This window comes from Halichoerus grypus, chromosome 14, assembly GCF_964656455.1.
Source record: "Halichoerus grypus chromosome 14, mHalGry1.hap1.1, whole genome shotgun sequence".
Lineage (NCBI taxonomy): Eukaryota > Metazoa > Chordata > Mammalia > Carnivora > Phocidae > Halichoerus > Halichoerus grypus.
The window spans coordinates 81,278,778-81,298,869 of NC_135725.1; the positions used below are offsets into that span (position 1 = coordinate 81,278,778).

The following is a 20,092-nucleotide window of genomic DNA, read 5'->3' on the forward strand; positions in this document are numbered from 1 at the left end:
CCGAGAGGCCAGGACGGTGTGCGGTTGTCTCTTGTCTCCCTGCCAAGCCACCGCATGCCTCTCCCCTGGGCGTCCCCAGCATTCTTTGAGGCCGGCCCCTCCCAGCTGGGGTCTGTGCCAGCATGGCTAAGAGGCTGTCCCTGGAGCAGAGCAGCTGGGTGAGGGGGTCCAGGTGCCTGTTCTCCATGCCCAGGGGGAGCCCCTGGCAGCCCGGCTTCCTAAAGCGGGCTCTTGTCAACCGAAGCCTCCACCAGCCTCCTGTTCTCAGCTTCCCTCCATCCTGCCTCCTCCTCCCTCCCTGGGGCGGGGAGGGGAGGGAGGGCTCCCTGTTTCCCGCCTGCAGGATCAGACCCGCACTCTGGGCCCACTGCAACTCTCCTCTCTGCCTGTTCTCCCTCTGCTCTTCAGGCTGCCTGTGTCCCGGTCTCCGCCTGACTCCTGGATGCCCTTCTCTCGTGGCCGTGGCTTCACTGCACAAATTCTTCCTGCCCCTCTGGGTCTGGCCCAAATGTCACCTCCACTTGGTCTCATCACTCCACTAAGGGTGAGCCGCCCCCCCTGTGCGGTCCTGGCTTGTAGCTCCTATCAGCCGCCTTGCTTTACACTTGGTCGTCGGCTTGCCTGTCTCCCAAGACGGGCTCTGAGCTTCTTGAGGGCCAGGCCTGGGGCCTTACTTCTCATCTTAGTGCCCATGGAGCGTGTGGGGCCCGGCCCAGGCCTTCCTGGGTCTAGTAAATGCTCATAAAGCCTTGTAGGGTTGGACTGGCTTGTCATTGCACTTGGTTTTTCTGTTCCTGGCTCAGAGCATTTTTCCAGAACCCTGCTTCCCCGTGCAAAGAGCCTGGGTCCTCTGTGAGCTCTGTGCCAGGCTGCCTGCAGCTGAGGGATGGACCCAGAGATGCCTTTGGTTTGCGGAAAGACTTCCCTGACTCCTTTGGATTGTTCTTGATCTGCCTTTTAAAGAAGTCTATTCTGCTTTGTGGCATCAAAGACAGAGAAGCCTGGAGGAAGGTCTGAAAAGGGCACATCATTTCCTGCCCCCCCCCCTCCGCCCCCCGCAGGCTGAACTTCAGGTCTCAAATGAGCATTGCCAAGATTCTTTAGAATTCCTAAGAGAGTGTGTAATGTATTTATGGGAGGGTCTGTGGGGTCATTGGGATTGTGCTGGGGCTCACGGATGTGGCCCCAGAGGCCCCTAGGGATCACATGACTTCTCTAGGGTTGTACTGTTATTTGCGGTCAGAACCTTCAGGGAAACTGTCTGTCCCTGGGGTCAGCGGGGGTTGTCCAGCCAGGAGAAGGCTGACCATCTTGAAGGCTCCCCATTCGGAATGAGGCTTTTTTTTCTTTGAAACTCATGTGTTGGGGTCATTTTCTCTGCTGGTATCATTTGATGAGAGTGAACTTAGGCAGTGGCAGGTTCATTTCTCTGGTCCTGGGGTCAGCGGGGCTTGGTGAAGTGGGCGAGGTGGGACCAAGGAGAATGAGCAAATGTCCTTACAAACTTGATCAAAGCCCACACAGGTAGGCCAGGGACTGGGGAGGAGTTCTCTGTCCCGAAGTAGGAAGCCCCCATCTCCCTGCAGGTCACAGTGACTGATCACCTATTAAACACCCACCTTGGAGTGAGGCCCGAGGGATGCCAGGGGTGCCGGAGGAGGGGAGAGGAGCAAGACTGGTAATGGCCCAGCCCGGCTCCTCAGAGGGCCAGGAGGGAATGTGGGGGTAGACGAATCAGTAAACGAATGAATAACCCTCCTCAGCCTTGCTGGTGACCCTGTCTGGTGGCTGGAGAATCGGTGACAACTGAGTCCACCAGGAAATGGCTGTTTGACAGGGGCAATGAGGACCCAGGCAGACCTAATGGAAGCTGGCCCCGGCCGGAGCGGGGCTCTCCCAGCCTTTCCCGGCAGAGGCAAAGCCATGAAAGCTGGCTCTGCTTCCGGGAGGAGGCAATTCCCAAAAGGCTCTGCCAGCCCCCCTGATAGGGATCTGCAGGGTGTGTGAGGGATTTGTTTTTCGGCCAGGATGTGGGGAGTTAAAAATAGACATCCTAATCCCTTGAGTTCGTGTCACACTCGAGGCTGTGCAGAGCCCTTTGGCTCCACGAGCTCGCCGGCGTGGCTCGGCCGCCGTTGACGTAGGCAGAGGTCACCCCGCCCGCCTCGTAAGTGGGCACGTGGTGGCACGGCCCCAATTCCGCGCTTGAGCCTGTACCTGAAATCTGGTGGCAGAACCTCGCTCTGTTCTCTCTGTCTGCGTTCTTTATTCTCCCAAGGAGCCCAGTTAAAGTCTAAAAGTCAACAGACTACAAGAGGAAAGGGGGGTTGGTCAAAACAACAGGGGCAGATCGTTATTATTATTATTATTATTATTTAATTTAAATTCAATTAATTAATATCTAGTGTATTATTAGCGTCAAGGGTAGAGTTTAGTGATTCATCAGTTGTGTATAACACCTGGGGCCCATCCCCCAGTGACCCCAGCCCCCCACCCCGCTCCCCTCCAGCCACCCTCCATGTGTTCCCTAGAGTTAAGAGTCTTGTATGGTTTGTCCAGGGACAGATTATTAAGCAAAACAGCAAGGGCAGCGGGAAGCCTGAGGACAGATCAAAGCCCAGGGGGCAAAGGCTCATGATGGGGATCTAGAACTGGAGAGTGGAAGCGGCTGGAGCAGGGGTGTGCGGGGAGGTGGGGCAGTGATGGGAGCGAAAAAGTGCCCTTGGGACCCCAAACTGAACACCTCGAACGCCATGAGTGTGAACAGGATGCTGCGGGCAAAGGGGAGGCTTTGAGTCTTCTAGAACACAGCAGCTATGGGCTTCGTCAACAGTGCAGTGCAATGGTGGGCTCCCCTGGCTTGGCTGCAGGTGGCCTTTTATGGTATGTGGTAGAGTGGATGTCACAGAAACCCTCGAAAGACACCCTGTCTGTCCCCACCTCTCCTGGAACCTGGCGCCGTGGGAGAGGGAGGACCTCACTTCCTGCTACCTCGGGGTTCTGGGAGGAGCCAGCTCAGGGGCAAAGTCTGTATTGGTTTCTTGGCTTTTTCCCAGTTTTCATCTACGTTCTCCTGATTGTCTGTGTTGGCCATGGTGGGAGGAATTAAGTGAGAAGGAGGGGGCGGTGGCTGAAGTTCTGGGGGAAGGCTCTTCTCCCCTCCTGGCCGGATTCACTGGAATGTTTGACAGGCTGCCCTGGTGCCTCTGGAACTTTGCTCCTTGCCCCTGACGAGCCTGCAGACCACCAGGATTGGTTTTCTCTTCCTCCCCGCCCCACCCCCTTATCAGGCCCAGCTTCTCCTGGCGGCCTACACCATCCACTCCAGCAACAGTGGCTTCTCCTTTCACGCACTGTAGTGCCCACTTCTCTAACCTGTATCTTTATTAGCTCTAGGCCAGGGGCCCCTGGTGGGCAGGAAGGGAGTGAACCCAGATCTCAGCTGGATGGACCATTGGAAACCTGTAATCTACCCATGTTAGGGTTGGGCAGACAGAGGCCTGGGTTTGCATATTAAAACCTCATGGGAAGTTCATGGCAAAGCTGTGACTCGAACGCAGATCAAAGTTCCCAGCCCCAGGAGGAGCCAAGGCTGCAAAACTGGGATTCACGCAGAGCTGGTCTTTGGCTGCAACACCGCCCTGCTTTTCAAGCCACTCTGATTCTCAGCTCCGAGAGCAGGGATCCCCAGCTCTGCGTGAATCCCAGTTTTGCAGCCTTGGCTCCTCCTGGGGCTGGGAACCAGCAGTGCCAAGCCCGCGGGTTCCCAGAGAGGGCTCTTGGCGTCCGTGTTGGCTTAGTCACAGGGATGAGATCACTACTCACCTCTGGACGGGGGAGGATGCCAAGGTTTGGGAACTTTCACTCTGAGCCACTTGTCGATTTTGTGTGTGTGTGTGTGTGTGTAAGGAAAACAAACCTGTTGGTTGGGACTTTGTACTTGGCCTGGGAATTGCAGACGTGGGGAGGCCACTGGGCCATGAGAGCTCCTGGACTGGGCCCTCTCACATTCCTGAGTGGCTCTGTGTCGAGAAAGAGCTTGATCCAGGAGCCAGAACCCAGAGTTAGTATTTGCCAGGCCTCACACTGGCTCTGTGCAAGGTGCAGGACCTGTCTGGGCTGTAATAATAATTCCTAGCAGCCCACACTTACTGAGTACTACCCTGGGCCAGGTGCTGGGCTCAGGACTTTCCAATATTAGCGCATCTGGTTCTCACGGCAGTCCCATGAGGTCCTGTCATCATTTCCGTGTTGGAAACTGAGGCCCAGAGAGGGGGAGCGACTTGCTTAAGGTCACCTAGCCAGGAAGGGGCAGAACTAGAATTTGAATGAAAGTCTTCTCCACCCCACGGCCCAAGGTGTCAGGCACTGTGCTTCTCTGCCCTCCAGCTGCCGTGGAAGTACAAACACGGAGAAATTAGGTGTGATTAAGCTGGTGAGGAGCAGAAAGGGGGTGAATGAGGAGTCCTTTTCTAGTTTGACATCATCCCCCATGTTCCCCCTCTAACACTGGGCTTGAGCAGTCGGTGGGGGAGCAGAGGAGAGCAGGTACGGCTGTATCCAGGCTCCGTGAGGGAAGGGTGCATTAGAAGCCATGCTCTCACAGACAGCCAGTCCTGGGCCTGTTTCTCTCCACCCCCTGTAGCTCTTGGCCTTTTTGATGTTGGTGTTAATTCCATTCCCCTCTGTCCCCAGAAGGTGCCTTTGGGCAGTTGCGGGGGCCATTTCCCTTTGAGTGGAGTGGCCAACGAGGTGTTGATTCAGATTTGGAACAGGAGTCTGTGTTGGCTACTGAGTCCTGGGCTTGGGGTGGGAGGTGGGGGCAGAGCCAAGCAGCTTGATCCCACCCCAGAAGGGCCTGGTCTTGCAGAGGGGCCAAGGGTGGGGAGTGGTCTGGGGCCCATGAAACTGGAGTCCTGGCTGGCTCACCTGCCAGCTGTGTGACTTGGACAAAGCTACCTCACTTCTCAGATCCTCGGTATTTCCATCTGTAAAATGGGCATAACAACAATACCTGCCTCCTAGGGTTGTCGTTAGGTTAAAATTAGGGGTGGAGCTGAAAGCCCAGTCCGGTGTTTGCACATTGTGAGTCCTCTGTAAATCCTAGCGTTTCGTTATTACTCACCATTATTTGCACTATGATTACTGCGGGCCTTCTCCATCCCCTTCACATTGGTCTTGGGATGCTCTGGCTAGTGCCCCTTTCTAGAACTTGCTGCCTCTGGTGAAGGCAGTTCTGGGTATGGAGAAGTCTGAATTAAAGAGACTATATGAATTGCTTATTTATTTATCTTGTAAAGATACACAGCGCCTCAAATTGCCCAAACAAAAAGGTTTTCGAATAGGGGTTTTTAAGTGAGCTGCAGTGATGAATAGAGACAGGATGATAGAGGAAAAGATTTCTTTAAGGCGCTTGAAGTTTACCTTTTGCACGGCATTCACATTCCACTAGAGCTTGTTTCTGCCGTTGAAACCACTGGGGTGAGTGTTTGTTGGAACAGACCTGCCCGGTGAAGGTGGAGGGGACTAAACCAGCGTGACGTTCTGCTTCTCTTTCCCTCTCGAGAGCCTCTGGGGTCCAGTCCTAGAGAGAAAGCATGCCCAGTCTTTGGAGAGCCCACAGGCTGGTGTGTGGGGAGGGCGAGAAGTCAGGGAAGCTTCCTGGAGGAAGTGAGGCTGGAGGGGGCCCCCAGGAGGGCAGCTGTCTGGGTTTCTGCAAACAGGATTGCAAAATCACTTCTCCCAAGTTTGCCTGCTTCTCTGGGGGCAGCCTGGCAGCCTGGCCAGCTGGGAGGCCCCGGGCCAGGCAGTGAAGACCGTTGGGGAGGAGGGAGGTGTCCAATCCTGCCTCAGTTTCCCCATTTAGACCGGAACCATCCCTATAGGCCCTTTATTTTGGGCATGCCTTTGGAGAGGGAGCGGAGGGCTGTGGATGAAGAGGTGGGTTTGAAATCAGACCCGAGTTTGTCACTTCCGCTTTGTGCCCTCAGACGAGTCCCTTCGCTGCCTACACCCCAGTCTCCTCATCTGTCAAATGAGGATAATAGTGACACCTACGTCACTGAGTTGTTTTGAGGCGCAAGTGAGGTAATGCATGCAAAGTGCTTATCACAGAGCTGGCACGGGCTAAGTGTCTGTCATTATAAACTGCTGCCTGCCCACTGTTGTTTTTAGCTCGGGACACACCTCTCCCCGCCCGCCCTCACCTCTCCCCTCCGCCAGAGTTCCTGTTGTTGACATCCTCCTCACCAGCTAGTGCAGGGATTTTAAGTATTTATATCCTTGCTGGAATTTCTCTTTGCATTGTCTAGTTAATTACCTAATTGAATTAAGGCAAACAATTTCACTTCCTTTCCCGCGCAAGGGCAGGAAGGGGCCTGGTGCCTTCTTTACTGTGATGGAGATGATTATCGAAATATTTGATGATGATGATGCCTCCCTCCCTTGAGAGGTCTGCTCCCCCTTAGGATGGCTCCACAGGCCCCATAAATCAAGCGGCAGCCACGTGCTTGGGAAACATAAATCTTGTTGAGGATGTCGATGGGTTCCGTCACATGTTTCTGTTGGTGCCAAGTTGTGCTTTGGCACCTTCTTGCCCATTCCCAGAGGGAAGGTTGGAAAGACTCCCTTTAACTATTCAGAGCCAATGACCTATGTACATATTTGGGGAGCACTGGCCGATGCAATATAAGTCAGAAACCAAGGCATAGGGACAGGGCATCCCGTGGCAGGGAATGATTGACCCTTCTCCACACCTTGATGGTGTTGGTGGCATTGGGTTCAGCCCTGCCCCTTGCAGCTCTGGGGTGGGGAAGCTCAGTGGTTAAGGGCACGGGTTCTCTGGTTAATATGCTGGGGGCTTCAGATCTCTGCCCACCACTCAGTAGCTGCATGAACTGAGATAGCCATTTAACTTGTCCTTGGCTCCAAAGTGACAGATACACTAGAACCTGCCTCATAGGAGTGTTGTCAGAATTGTACTTTGCACTGCGCTGCACATGGTAGCCACTCATGAGTAAGCCATTATTGACTCCAGGACCTTCAAGAAACCCTCACTGTGTTCCTTACCCCAAGAACCTCCCTGCCCCGCCTTTCCAGCCTTCCGTCCTTCTCTCCTGGTAACAGTTAAGGCAAACAGTTGGACCCAGCATGCCCAGGGCTCTCCCACCCCTAGGGTTCCTGCTTGGACAGTCTTTTCTAAGGGGGATGTCCCTTCCCTGTCTTTGCCCCTCCTTTCTCCTTTAGACTGTATCTCAAGCTTATGCCCTCCATGAATTTTTCTAATAGCTCCCTAACCAGTCCCCTTTAAATGCCTTATTACAGCCTCATTATACCTTCTGTCTGCACCCACTGCTGGCCCTAGTGTGTTCTACGGAACAGCAGTCTGGGGAGATACTTAGTAGAAAAAGAGTTTTGGAAAAGGCTGCATACTTTATGCCCATTCCTACAGGACCAGTCCACATTAGCAATTTTGAAGGCTCTGAGAAGTTCTGCAGGGAAGGAACCGGCTGAACTTTGTTTCCCCCTGGACTCCCAAACCTCTAACCATAGGACACTTTTCTTTTTGGAATACCTATTGACAGGGCTTTGTGATATTCTTGGGGCTGTGGCGTTGTAGACATCTATATGATAGTTTGGTGCTATTTCCCCATTTTACAGTCAAGGCAACCAAGTAATTGGCCTCAGGAAAACCTGTGTGCCCCTCCATCACCTCCTGGATCAATGGGCATCTGGGGCCGGGTGGCAAGGAGAGGCTGGCTGGCCAGCCAAGGACCTGCTGTCAAAACGCTTCTGTCCTTGTTGAGGGGGTGAGCTGGACACGTGGAAGAGAGAGAGATTAACTGCCCAGTCATGTATCATTGGGCTCGTGTGTAACGGGAACCCTGTCCCTGTCTGTGTCCCTGCTCAAGGAAGGACACAAGAGTCAAATGTCCTCTGAGAACACAGCACTGTCCCCAGGGCCCAGGACCCTGGAACTTGCCCACCCCCCTCTCATCCCCATCCCCGTGGATTTCTGAGACATTGTGGTTTGGTCCTGCGGGGCACAGCCAAGGAAGGGGAGAGAAAGCAGGAGGGAAGAGAAGAGCTTTCTGTTTATCAGTGCACAGTCTCCCCTTCCTTTCTGGGGGAAAAAATGCTCTCTTTTTTGATTCCTCTTTTATTATCTGAAATTCTCTGGGGAGCAATTACCTGACGGTGGGAATTATCTGCTGTCTTTATTCTAATGCCTGTCTGCCCGAGTTCCATCTTGGAGTAATTGATTTTGGTAATTCTGAGCTGTTGAATGTTGTTTTAAGGGACGGTGCTGGTGCAGAGGCAGGGGGATGCCCACAAAAGCATCTTCAGAGGCCTCGGTGGCCAGCAGCTCCTGGTGATGGTGGGGGTGGGGGTTGTAGACAATGTATCTGGTGTCTTGTACCTTTGAATTTGTCCCCTCTCACACTGAAGACGCGTGCGTTGCACGGGAGCTCACCTGACTGTGGAACTGGGGCAGGCTTATTGTAGGAAGACGAGGAGCAGAAAGGCTGGGGTCAGCTCTAATGGGTTTGGTCACTCCTCACCACCGGCAGTTCAGTCCTGGGCATTGGCCCTGACCCGACCCTGACCCTGGCTCTCACCCTCTGGCCTCCTGGAGGGTGACGGAGAGCCTTTAGGGAGGGCAACTGCTGCGAATTGGCCTGACCTTTCTCCTGGGCAGACAGAGGTGCTGGCTCTGGACCCTGGCTCGGGGCGCCTGAGGGGCAGCAGGAAGGAAGGGAGGGCCTCAGTGTAGGGAGCTCGGATGAGACCGGGAGATTTATCTGCTCAGTGGATAGAAGGCAGTGTGGTCCCTCCACAAATGCCCAGAGAAGGCCCGATTTCCAATGAGTGAGTGCTCTGGATGGGGGAGGAAAAGCTGGGCCTGGAAGGTTCCTCGGGTCCCTCTCCTCTGGGGCTTGTATGGAGGAGGCAGCCCAGTGCGGGGGGGCTTCAGGGGAGTCTCTCTCCTCCCGCTCCCCCTCCCCTGTCCCGCCCTCACCCAAGAGAAAGGAACCTGCAGACCCAGAGTCTGTAGTCATAACCACCACCCTCCCCTGGGAGGCCTGGACAATGCAGCTCCCTTCCCTGGCCTGCAGCCTGGGGGGGCACGTGGCATTTCCACCCCCATTTTGCTGACGAGAAAATCAAGGCCCAGGGTGATCTGTCCAAGTTCCCACAGTGAGTTAATAGCAGGGCTGGGCCTCACAGCATTTTCCTGACTCCCAGTCCGGGACCTCCGTGGGCTGTAGTGGGGGGTGGGAGCTCATCAGCGGCCCAGTGGAGGAGGGGGCGGCAGTTTCTCTGGTTCCCTTATGGCTCTCAGTGGGAGTTCCTACTGGGATGGGTTACTTGAGTCTGTCCAACCACCTGCTACACTGGGAAGGACTCTTTGTCGTCTTGAGATCACCCCTCGGGGCCCGGCGCCGGGCTGACACGGGGGCCAGCCAGGGCTCTTTCAGGTACAAGAAACAAAGCCCCCTCCCCCTCAAACTGGCCAAAGTTAGACCATTTTATGAACTCATGTATATAAAGAACCTAAGGAGGCCCAGGGAATCCTAAGTAAATGAATTAGTTAGGCTGTCTTATCTGTCTCTCTCTTCCCCCTTCCCCCAGTGCTAAGCTCTGCTTCTCCACTGAATTGGGAGTGGAGAGAGGGGGGATCCCCAAGGAAAATTGGGATGCTGGCCCTGGCGGAAGGGGGACCAAACATAGGCAAAAAATAACCAAAGACCCATCAATACAATGCACATGTCATGAGTAGTCAGTAAATTCATTGGATTTTTGTAGACACTTTTTTTTTTTTTCCCAGAGAAGGAATTTACAGGAGACACAATATCCATGTGGTAGGCACATCATCTCCTATAAGCGAAACAAAGCAAACTCCAGGCATTGAGAGGATCTGAAGCCACATCTTGGCCCAGCAGAAAAGAGTGCCATCATCACTCAGCGATACGTGCCCACGCCCTGGGGGTGGAGGTGGGGGGAGGGGGCTGCGTGCGCGATGTTGGCATGTTTGCTGTCCCTAGTCTGGCCTGAGTTTTGGTGTTACAGAAGGACTTTCAAGGATTGAAAACAATTGGGTTGAACCTAAATACTTTTGGAAAAACTCCCCCAAACTTTAAAAGGTCAAATATATGTGCTTAAAAGCCCTTTCTGGCCAGATATAATACTATCCTATAGAACTGATGGGTAAATTATAATGTGATGGGCCATGATGAAGGGGTGATTGCTGGAGGGTGTGACTTCTGGCTCTCTGAGGCTCCAGGGAGGCCTTCTTGTCCCTGGACTGTAACAACAGTGAGCTACATAGCTCTTGCCTGGAGGGGCACATGTTTATTGAGGGTCTGCCATGTGCCAGGCACTGTTTCAGGGCAGGCTGAGAACTGGTATGATTTCAGCAACTCCTGTAAACCACCTCTGGTGCCTGAAATTCCACCATTAGTGATTGATTCCTTTGAGTTAAGCACTGTAATTTTTAGCTTAGGTGTTAGGTCCTGAGGAGATGCTGAATGGGGATCTCATTCATCTGTAAGCCTTCCTTGGGTTAGAAGTTATTATTTGGAAATGTGGAAATAGAGGAGTTAAATAGGGGACCAGGATACAACATAGGCTTGGGGGCGGAAGTCAAGGTTTGCGCATTGTACATCATCGTGCCTACCCCACCCTGAGCGCTAAACTTAGCAACAGTCAAAAATTTTAGTCATCAGATCACTTTTAGCGGTCATTGTTTTCCAAGTTTGGATCCTAAAGGCAGAACAAGAACTAAAGGTCCTTCCCGGCTCTGGCTCCCTGCTGCAGTCTTCCGGATCCTTCCGCTCCGATGGGCGGCTCCTACTGCCGTGGTCTGGGCCAGCTGCTGGAGGAAGTTGCTAGAGCCACCCTCCCACCCTTCCCAGCCCGAGGAACAGTTGTCTGCTTCTACCTGGTCAGCTTCTGGCCTCTAGGAGCCCCTCCCCCCATGAAAATATCTGACACTGACCTCCCCCTATGCCTTAGAGTGGTTAGAAGGGTGTGTGGGCTCTGGAGTCCAGCTGGGTTCAGGACTAGGCTTGACCAGCTGGGGGACTAAGCCACTCTGCTGACTTTCTCATCTTTAAAATGGGATAACAGTACCAGCTCCAAACTAGGGGTTTGGCAGGTGTCAGTGAGAGAGATGCTGCATGTCAGGTCTCAAGTTCAAGGCCTAGCATGTAAAAGGGACTCTGTACCTGGGCTCTTTGATGATTACACTATCACCATTGCTCAGGGCTTTGGCCAGCCTTCCTGGGGTCGGCCCTGGGTCTCCAGCTGCCTGACTCTGGCCTTCCCAGACACCACACCCTCCGCGCCCCTCACTGTTGCCCCCTGATCCCGCCTGGGAGTGCTCCTCTTTTCACCTGCTAGCTCTCACCTGGGAGCCCCGTTCATCCCGGGGGGTCAGTGACTCCTGAGCACCACTCCCCTTCCCGATTGGAAATCTCTTACCCTGATCCTCTTTCCTGAGTTCCAGATGGAGAAGTGATTGTCACCAGATGCTCTAAAGTCACATCAAAGGTCCAACAGGGAAGTCCTTTTCTTTCTGCTAAAACCACGTCCTCCCATCCTCATCACCCCTCCCCCTCCCTGACATCCCTCTTCCTCAGGTGAGTTTGCGCTGGCCAGCCCGGGGCCAGGGAATCCCAGCCTGGCAGTTTCCCTCCATTCCCTCCTTCCTGCTTCATGCCAGACTAGTAGCTCCCCGTGGCACTGGCTCCTGCCTCCATCCCTGCGCCACTGTCCCCTGGGGATAAGCAGGCTGCAGGCTCCTGTCACATGGCCTGCCTCTCCATCCCTGATCTCCCTCGACTCAGCTTCCAGGGGAGCTTTCTAAACCTTGTTCGGACCAGTCACTCCTCTGCTCAGGGGCCTTCAGGGGCTCCCTATTTTCTCTGAAGCCTACCCACACTTCTGAGGTTGATTTTCAGGGACCTCCAAGCTCTGGTAGGAGCCTCCGTGCCCACAGCGCCTTTCTCTGCACCCAGGAGCTCAGCCAGCTGAACACTCCGTGACCTCCCACCTGTCCTGTTGCCGTGACTTTGTTCTCAGGGTCCCCCTGCCTGCAATGCTGTCCCTCAGCCTTGTGCCTACCTGTTCAGACCCTACCCTTGTCTGATCCAATTCACAAAGCCGGAAAGGGTACAGGTCTCCATGCAGTCCAGCCCCCCGCCTCCAACCAGAAGAGCATGGCTATTTGTCCTTCTTACCCTTCCCTTGGCTCCTGGGGAATGTTCCTTCTATGGAGTCTCTAGTATTTGTAGCTTGACTGATTGGGGCTCAGCCTGGAAATCTCTGGGGTCTATAAGAGAAGGGTCTGGCCTGGCTAGGAAGACCACCTCTCCAGAGGCAATGGGTGCCTATGAATGTAGAGGGCTTGAAGGGGGCCAGATGGTGACCCCCAGTACCGGGCACAGACCTAGTCGTACTTCCTACGATTCAGGATCTAGAAGTTCATGTGGGTTTGTTAGATGCATAGGACCTAGTGACTGTGAGCCCTACCCCTACCTGTGCAAGGGGCCTCTGCTTCCCCAGCTCTCTGTTGGGAGGTAATATTTCTCCTTCTCAGGGCCACGGCAGCCGGAGGATTGAGCAATGGTGTGGGTGAAAGAAAAACAGAGGTGGACAAAGTAATAATTAACAGATGTCAATTGTTAATAGCTTAAAAATACCACCAGCGCTCCACCCCCACCCCCGGGGGGAGGAAAGCACACGGTCACTTGGCCCCTTGGAAGGGATTGATTCACAGCCAGCTTGGGACAGGTTTGGCCGAGAGAGTGACAGGTACCACGCCGTGTGGGGGGCAGGGGGCGGGGGTCAGTGCCATCGGCAAGGCTGCAGGGTTTTGACTTACTTTGATTCCTGGGGGTTTTCTTGGGGTGAGGGCAGGGTCTGCTGAGTTAGAGGGCAAGATCAGAGGGGTACTTGGGGAGCATACGAATCTGTCCGTTGTGCAGGCTCGCTGGTTTCACCGGATCCAGGCTGCCGACCCATCTCCTGCTTGACTGCAGGATGCTGCTAACTGGGCTCACTCCTGTTTGCTCGCCTCCCTTCTGCTCTTTACTCAGTAGCCAATGTGCGTGTGCTGTTTAAATTTCCTGGAGGCTTTTTCGTGTTGCTCCCGATTCCCACTGCCCTTGAGACGCAGCTAGCCGGGCCTTGGCCCCGAGGTCCCACTGGGCCTGCCCAGCTCACAGTCTTACAGGTACATGTACGTGGTTGTGTATTTATAGTTTCTTAATGCTTGTTTTCTGTGTCTTTCCAGTGGACCAAAAGCCCATGAGGGCAGAGAGGCTCCCTGTCTGGCTTTTCACCATTAGCCCCTGACACAGTTTCTGGTTTGTAGTAGGCCTTCGTGAGCATTTGTCAGATGCATGCGGGAATGAGTACATGAAGGCCTCAGGAGAGGTCCAACCCTCGGCTAGGGTGACCAACCGTCTCGGTTTGCTCAGGACTGAGGTGGGGGGGGCGGTCCCAGGATTTGGGACTTTCAGTTTTAAAACCAGGACAGTTGCAGGGAAACTGAGATGAGCTGACCACGCTGCCCCCGACCCCAGTGTCCATCCCTGAGGGACTGGGTTTTTCAAGGTTCAGATGCTTTTTGATGTTAGATGGGGGTGCCCAGGGGTGCGCACATGGGGGCACGGGGCAGGCGGGCTGCCACTCCCCACCTGGCTGCTATGTGCTGAATCTGAGCCTTGTGCCATCCCTGTTAAGTGAGTGGCCAGCTCTCCCGACCCCCAGTTGGCAGGTGGGATTGGCTTGATATGCCCAAGGTCGGCTGCAGATGACCAAGCCAGGGTCCTTGCTCTACACAGCATGGCTGGTCCCTGCATATATTAGTTTGCTAGGGCTGCCATACAAATTAGCACAGACTGGGTGACTTAAACTATGGAAATTTATTTTCTTACAGTTCTGGAGGCTGGAGGCCCAAGATCATGGTGTCGGCAGGGATGGTTCCCATGAGGCCTCTCTCCTTGACTTGTCGACGGTCGCCCTCTTGCGTCCTCTTCACGTGGTTGTCCTCTGGGCACATAGGACCCAGTGTCCTTGTTGTGTGTCCAATTTCCTCTTCTTATAAGGACACCAGTCAGATTAGACGAAGCCCCACCCTAATGGCTTTATTTTACCTTAATCGCCTCTTTAGAGCCCTTATTTCCAAATATGGTTTCATTCTGAGATTCTCAGGATTGGAAAGTCAACATGTGAATTTTAAGGGAACGCATTTCAGCCCTAGGCCTGAGTGACACTGCCCTCCCCCCCAAAGGTGGCAGCTGGGGAGTGATGGTGCCAGAACAATGGAACTTTCCCCAGCCAAGAGGCCTCCTCTTCTCAGGGGCTGGGGGGGTCCCCAAGAATAGGTTTAAGCTTTAAGGTTTTGAGTTTTCTTCACCTCCATAATGTTTGGCTCTTTCATTTTTCTTGCACACATGCATATTCCTTCAAGAGAGAAGCTAGCCCTCTGTTCTCTCACCTGGCTCGAGTCGAGCCCGGTTGGTTTTGTCTAGACTGAGGTTCCCAGCCTCCGGCCTCAAAGCTTGAGGTGCCTTGGGTTTGCTCCTGGTGCAACCAGCCCAGGGCTCACCTGCACACCTCTGGCCTTGCTTCTCCTTACCTCTTGGCCCTGGCTCAGCGGCTCCATCATCCCTGATGCAGCTCTTCCCGGCAGAGTCCACGGTTCCCTGCCTCTGTGCCCCAGGCTGCCCGGATCAGGAGCTGGTCTTGCTCCTGGTAGTCCCCAGACTCGGTCAGTGCTGGCACACTGGGAACCACAAAGATCTGTGGGAAGGAGGCAGGAAGGGGTGCTTGCTGAGAGAGCTGGAATAGACTGTCAACAGCCAAATCCAGACTGTACCACTGACTAGGTGCCTCGAACAAGTCAGGTCATTTCTCTGAGTCTCAGTTTACTCATCTGGAAAATGGGGAGGTAATAATAACTACCTTCTGGGATTGTTGAGAAGGTGAAATGACAGGAACTTCCTCGAAGCATTTAACGGTGCCCGGTAGGTACTAAATGCTCCGTAAGTGCTAAGTTCTGTTATTTGGGGGATGTAGTGGTTTTGGAGAAGAGCATGCATCTGTGAAAGTTTCCCTGGGTCACTCTGAGGCTAATCATTCCCTGCCTCATCGGGGGCATGGTCAGGGGGCCAAAGGAGAGGGTGCTCCCTTGCTTTGCCACCCGGCCCCTCTGTGGTGTGGCTAAGTCCCTCACCTCCTCTAGGCTAGCTGATCATGTTTGTCATGGTAAGGAAGAAAGAACCCTTACAGGCCGGGGTCCTTTCCTAGGTCCTAGGTCTTCTCCCTCATAACCGCCAGCATCCATACAACACCCCTGGGAGACCGGTACTGTTATTCTTCTCTGCCTCCATTTTGCAAGGGAGAAAACAGAGAGGTGAAGTTATTTGCCCCAGGTCACACAGCCTGTCTCCAGAATGGCTGGTCTCTGAGTCCCAGGTAGTGCTGAGGTTGGGATGTGGGCCCTGTAGCTGTTTGGGTCAAGGGGACAGTGGGATCAAGGAGAGTTTCTTGCCTTTTTTCTTCTTTTTAAATTATGGCTGTTCTGAATTCTGAACTGTTGCTCCCTGAGGCTACCAAAGGCAGGGGGGCTAGATGGATTCTGACCTGTAGCCCTATTTCTTATGAACTGTAGGGTGTTTGTTAGTTTTTAAATGTGAATTAGTTGCTTACATTTAAGTCAGGAGGGTTTTTTTTTTTTTTTTTTGGTTTTGTTTTTAAAGTTTTATTTATTTAAGTAATCTCTGCATCCAACGTGGGGCTTGACTCACAGCCCCGAGATCAAGAACCACACGCTCTTCCAACTGAGCCAGCCAGGTGCCCTTAAGTCAGGAGGGTTTTTTTCTTTTTTCTTTTGATTTTATTTACTTATTTGAGAGAGAAAGAGAGAGAGAGAGCAAGCATGAGCAGGGGAAGGGGCAGAGGGAAAGGGAGAAGCAGGCTCCCCGCTGAGCAGGGAGCCCGATGTAGGACTTGATCCCAGGACCCCGAGATCACAACCTGAGCCGAAGGCAGACGCTTAACCGAGTGAGCCAGTCAGGCACCCCAGTCAGAAGGTTCTTACATTTAAAATCCGGTAGCTGCTCTTGAAACTGGATCATCTGGCCATCCTGGGCCTGCTTTCCAGTATCACCACTGTGGGCTGGCCTGTGCCCGCTCCATTTAGCCTGGCCCGGCCTGCTTGGCTCGTCCTCTTCCCTTCCTGGCTGACGCCGACATTTGTGTTCGAGATTCCTGAGCTAGGTGAGCTGCCGGCTGGGGCACGCATCGGGGTGTGGGCCCAGGAGCCCCTCTGAGGAGCTCAGTGCTGCTGAGGGTAGGCAGATGCGTAATTCAAGGCAAAATGAGTGGCCACAGAGAGATGTTCAGGTGGAGCTTGGGGCTGCTAGAAATGTTAACATGTTCAGTAGGGCATCCATGGACTTGGCATGTGTTTCTCGAGCTCTTGCTCTATGCCAGGGACTGGGCAGCCCTGGCGGCTACAGAGAGATATTTAGGACACGGACTGTCCTCAGAGAGTCTGCATTTCAGGGGGTGAGGGTACCTGGAACGTGCTTCCAGGGAGGAGGATGTTTGAACAGTGAAGGTGAAGGGACATACTGGTCAGAGGAGAGGTTGTGAGCAGAGCTGTAGCTCTGGGACCTCAGCGGGGCTCCCCTGCCATGAGCTTCACCCCCTTTCTGCGCCTCACCAGGACGACGTGAGAATAGGCCGGGACTTAGGACTCGCCCAAGAGTGATGAAGGCACAGGGAGCCTCAGCCAGGAGCAGTGTGGACTTGGCGGTGGGGGGGAGTTCTGTGTGTTTTTCATTTCCAAGGGCTTTCACTCCATTTTTCTCTCTTTTTTTAGACAGACATTATTTCTGAGAGCAATTTTAAGTTTACAGCAAAACTGAGTGGGATGTGCAGAGCTTTCCGTAGACCCCCTGCTCCCGGCCCCGCACAGCCTCCTCCGCCATCAACATCCGTCCGCACCAGGATCTGTGTTATAACACATAAAATCGGCGTACTCCGTGACTTAAAATGGAAGCGGTATAGGGGGGTATAGAGCGAAGACTAAACCTCTCCCCTTTCTTGCCCCCGCCCCACTCAACACACACACACACACACACACACACACACACACACACACATACACACACACCACTCCCTGGAGTAACCACTGTTTATTTTGTTTTTGAAGAACATTCGAGAACCTGTTTCCCTGCATGCTTCCACGAGCCTGTCTGCCCAGGGGGTTGTCCCACATCTCCTGCCTCCTCAGCTGGAGCACACCATGTTGGTATACACGTCTCCGCCCCATGAGGCCGAGCAGCCAAACGGGATTCCGCGCTCAGAAGGGACCAGAATTAATTCAGCCAGGTCCTCTGTGCTGGACACGGATGCTGTTTACGGGTTTTTTTTTTTTTTTCCTGCTGCAAACGAGTGTGTAAACATCCTTGTACATCTGTTCTTGCACACTTGTGAGAGTTTATCTGAGGGACACGATTGTAGAAGGAGAATATATGAATTTAAAGTGGACATTTTATGGATCTTAACTTTTGATCCGTGTTGCTGAGTTGCCCTCCACAGAGGTTGGGTGGTGAAGGCTCCTGCCTCCTGTGGGTGAATGTTGCTTTGCTCATGATCTTCTGGGGCATCAAGAGCCGGTGTAGAGTTCGGGTGTGATCTTTGGGGCAGGACCCAGCCAGGAGCTGGGGTGGGGGCCTTCGGAGTATGCTTTTCTCAGGGTTCTTTCATGCTCTCGTCCACACAGATGTATCCATAGCACATCTATGATTCTGTTTAACAGTTCTTAAAAAATCATTAGTCATTTTGCAACTTGCTTTTTTCACGAAGAGATTTTCAGAACATGTCCCTAGTCAGGACATGGACCTCTACCTCCCCGTTTCTAGCAGCTGCATCGAGCTTTCTGCAGCCTATCAGGCTCGGGTCCCAGTGTCCCTCTGTCTGGGGGAAGCACATTTCCTAGGAAAGTGCTTGTGCTGGGAACAGCACTGCTGTTATTCCTGCTGTGAGCTTGGAGCCGAAGTCATGGTTTTGCCTCGGCTTTGAAAACGGGTCTGGCCCTTCTGTGGGCTCTTCGCGAGTGATGTGTGGGTCCAGGGCATCTGCTGACTTTGTTTCTCCAGCCCAGGGCTCTTCTCTGTTCAGAGTGGCTACGAAGTCAACTCCTAGCCCCGCTTAGCCATCCTGGTTGACTGGTCTGGTGGGTCCCATTCCGATGATCCTGGGCAGCTGCCCCCGTCTGCCTGTGAACGGATCTGTCTCTGGTGGAAGGTTGGCATGAGCCATGGCTCGCTCATTCGTTGCTGGCATGATCTTCCTCATTTACCTCTTGGAAGAGCCCCTGTGGGGTGTCTGGGTCTGGCTGAGGGTATGGTGCTAGGGGTGACGAAGGAAAAGCCTCGCTTAGCCCCACAGGCAGTGCTAGTGGCCATCTCTGGCAGCTTCTGCTAAGCACTGGAAGACTTCTGGCTCCACGGAGGGTGGGTAGTCAGGGAAGGCTTTCTGGTGGAGGTGAGACTGGGACCAGTTGGGTTTGGAGGCAAGTCTCTGATGGAGCCCCCGGGCAGGGACAGGAAAGGGAAGGAGGGGCCTCAAACACCTCCTTTAGAGAGATTTTCTGGCCACCTGTGGTTGCAGGAGGGACCACACGGGGGCTGAAAAGCTGCCAAAGGGGAGATTTGGAACCAGACAGACTGGTCTCAAGCCCTGGCTCTGTCAGTTTCCAGCTGTGCCTCCTTGGGTCAGTCACTTAACTTCTCTGAGCCTCAGTTACCATGTCTATAAAATGGGATAATAACAGGGCTGACCTCTTGCTTGGACAGTTGTTGGCACAGACCCGCACAAAGTAACTGGTAGGGGCTACCATGCAGGTGACTCAATCTCCTGGGCGGGGGGTGATCACTAGAGTTGGCAGTGGGGTCTGGGTGAGGCCAGAGACACTTCCCTAGTGGAGTCCATAGGACTCGCTGATGGACTTGTGCCGGTGAAGACAGCAGAGATGACAGGCTGACTCCCTTTCCCCCTCGGGTCCCACCCCTAGCTGGGGAGCACTATTTGGGGCTCCTGTCTGCAAAAAGCAATCCATTCACGGACAGTGGATAGGTCAGGGGTCTCTGGGAGCAAGACCCAGGTTAAAAGGTGGCCCTGGGGGGGATCCCAGGAGGAGGACAGCCCGGCCTGCTGGGGACAGAGGCCAGGAAGGGTTGATAGTCGGCTCCTAGGCTTGGCGCTACACTCAGAAAATGTGGCCCGAGATGATTTCTGAGCAGCCTTTGGGCGCGTCCTCATGGCGCCCTTTCTTCCCCGGTAATTAATGGTGCTTTTATCCTTTCTGAGAGGGTGGTGGTGGGTAGCGGGGTGGCTGGGCAGGCGCCAGGCAGACAGTGTGAGCCCACTCCAGCCTTCCTTGGCGATTTATCTCCTGTCAGCCCTGCTCTTTCGGGACATAAAACAAGTTTCCTGGGAGGCAGCCAGGGGCCTTGAGGCCCTGAGCTGGGCTGTCTGGGGCATAGCAGCTCCAAGGGGCCTCTGCGAAGCCTACCCCACTGAAGGGCTTTGGGATAAGCCCGAGCAACAAGGCTGAGGGCACTGGCCCTGGTTCCTCCATGATCACTCCGAGGCAGGTGGATGGAGATGGGGCTCTGAGATGGTCAGCGACGTGCCAGGCAGCACATAGCCAGAATCTGGTCTCCAGGACAAGCCCTACTGTTCGCCCTTACACCCACCTCTACACCAGGGGTCCTCAACCAAGGACCCCAGGAGTCTCTGGGTGGAATCCAAGAATGTGGACAGGAAAAAAAAAATCCCACCTTTATTTTCTCTGACCTCTGACCACAGTTACAAATTCTAATTCTTCCAATTGCAAATGTAGGCGATAAACCACGGTGGCATTAGCCATTCTGTGATTTTGTAGAAATCATAGAAATCACAGACACTATCACGTCATAGTATAGTTTAGTGGGGGTCTTGAAATAACACATTTGTTCATACTTCAAGGGGTGCCTGGTTGGCTCAGTTGGTTAAGCAACCTGTCTTC

At 53.8% G+C, this 20,092-nt stretch overlaps 1 protein-coding gene across 5 annotated transcripts in view; it reads left to right on the plus strand.

The window, feature by feature from the left end:
- The window catches only part of DAB2IP (DAB2 interacting protein), a 187,654-nt gene that overhangs the window by 26,240 nt on the left and 141,322 nt on the right, over positions 1-20,092 (plus strand). The window contains exon 1 of one of the 5 annotated variants that reach the window (XM_036107804.2): positions 409-544. The exons of the other annotated variants lie outside the window; for them this stretch is intronic. The gene's annotated coding sequence lies outside the window, so the exon portion shown is untranslated. Of the gene's footprint in view, positions 1-408; positions 545-20,092 lie in introns of those variants that run through there. 5 annotated transcript variants of the gene reach the window in all.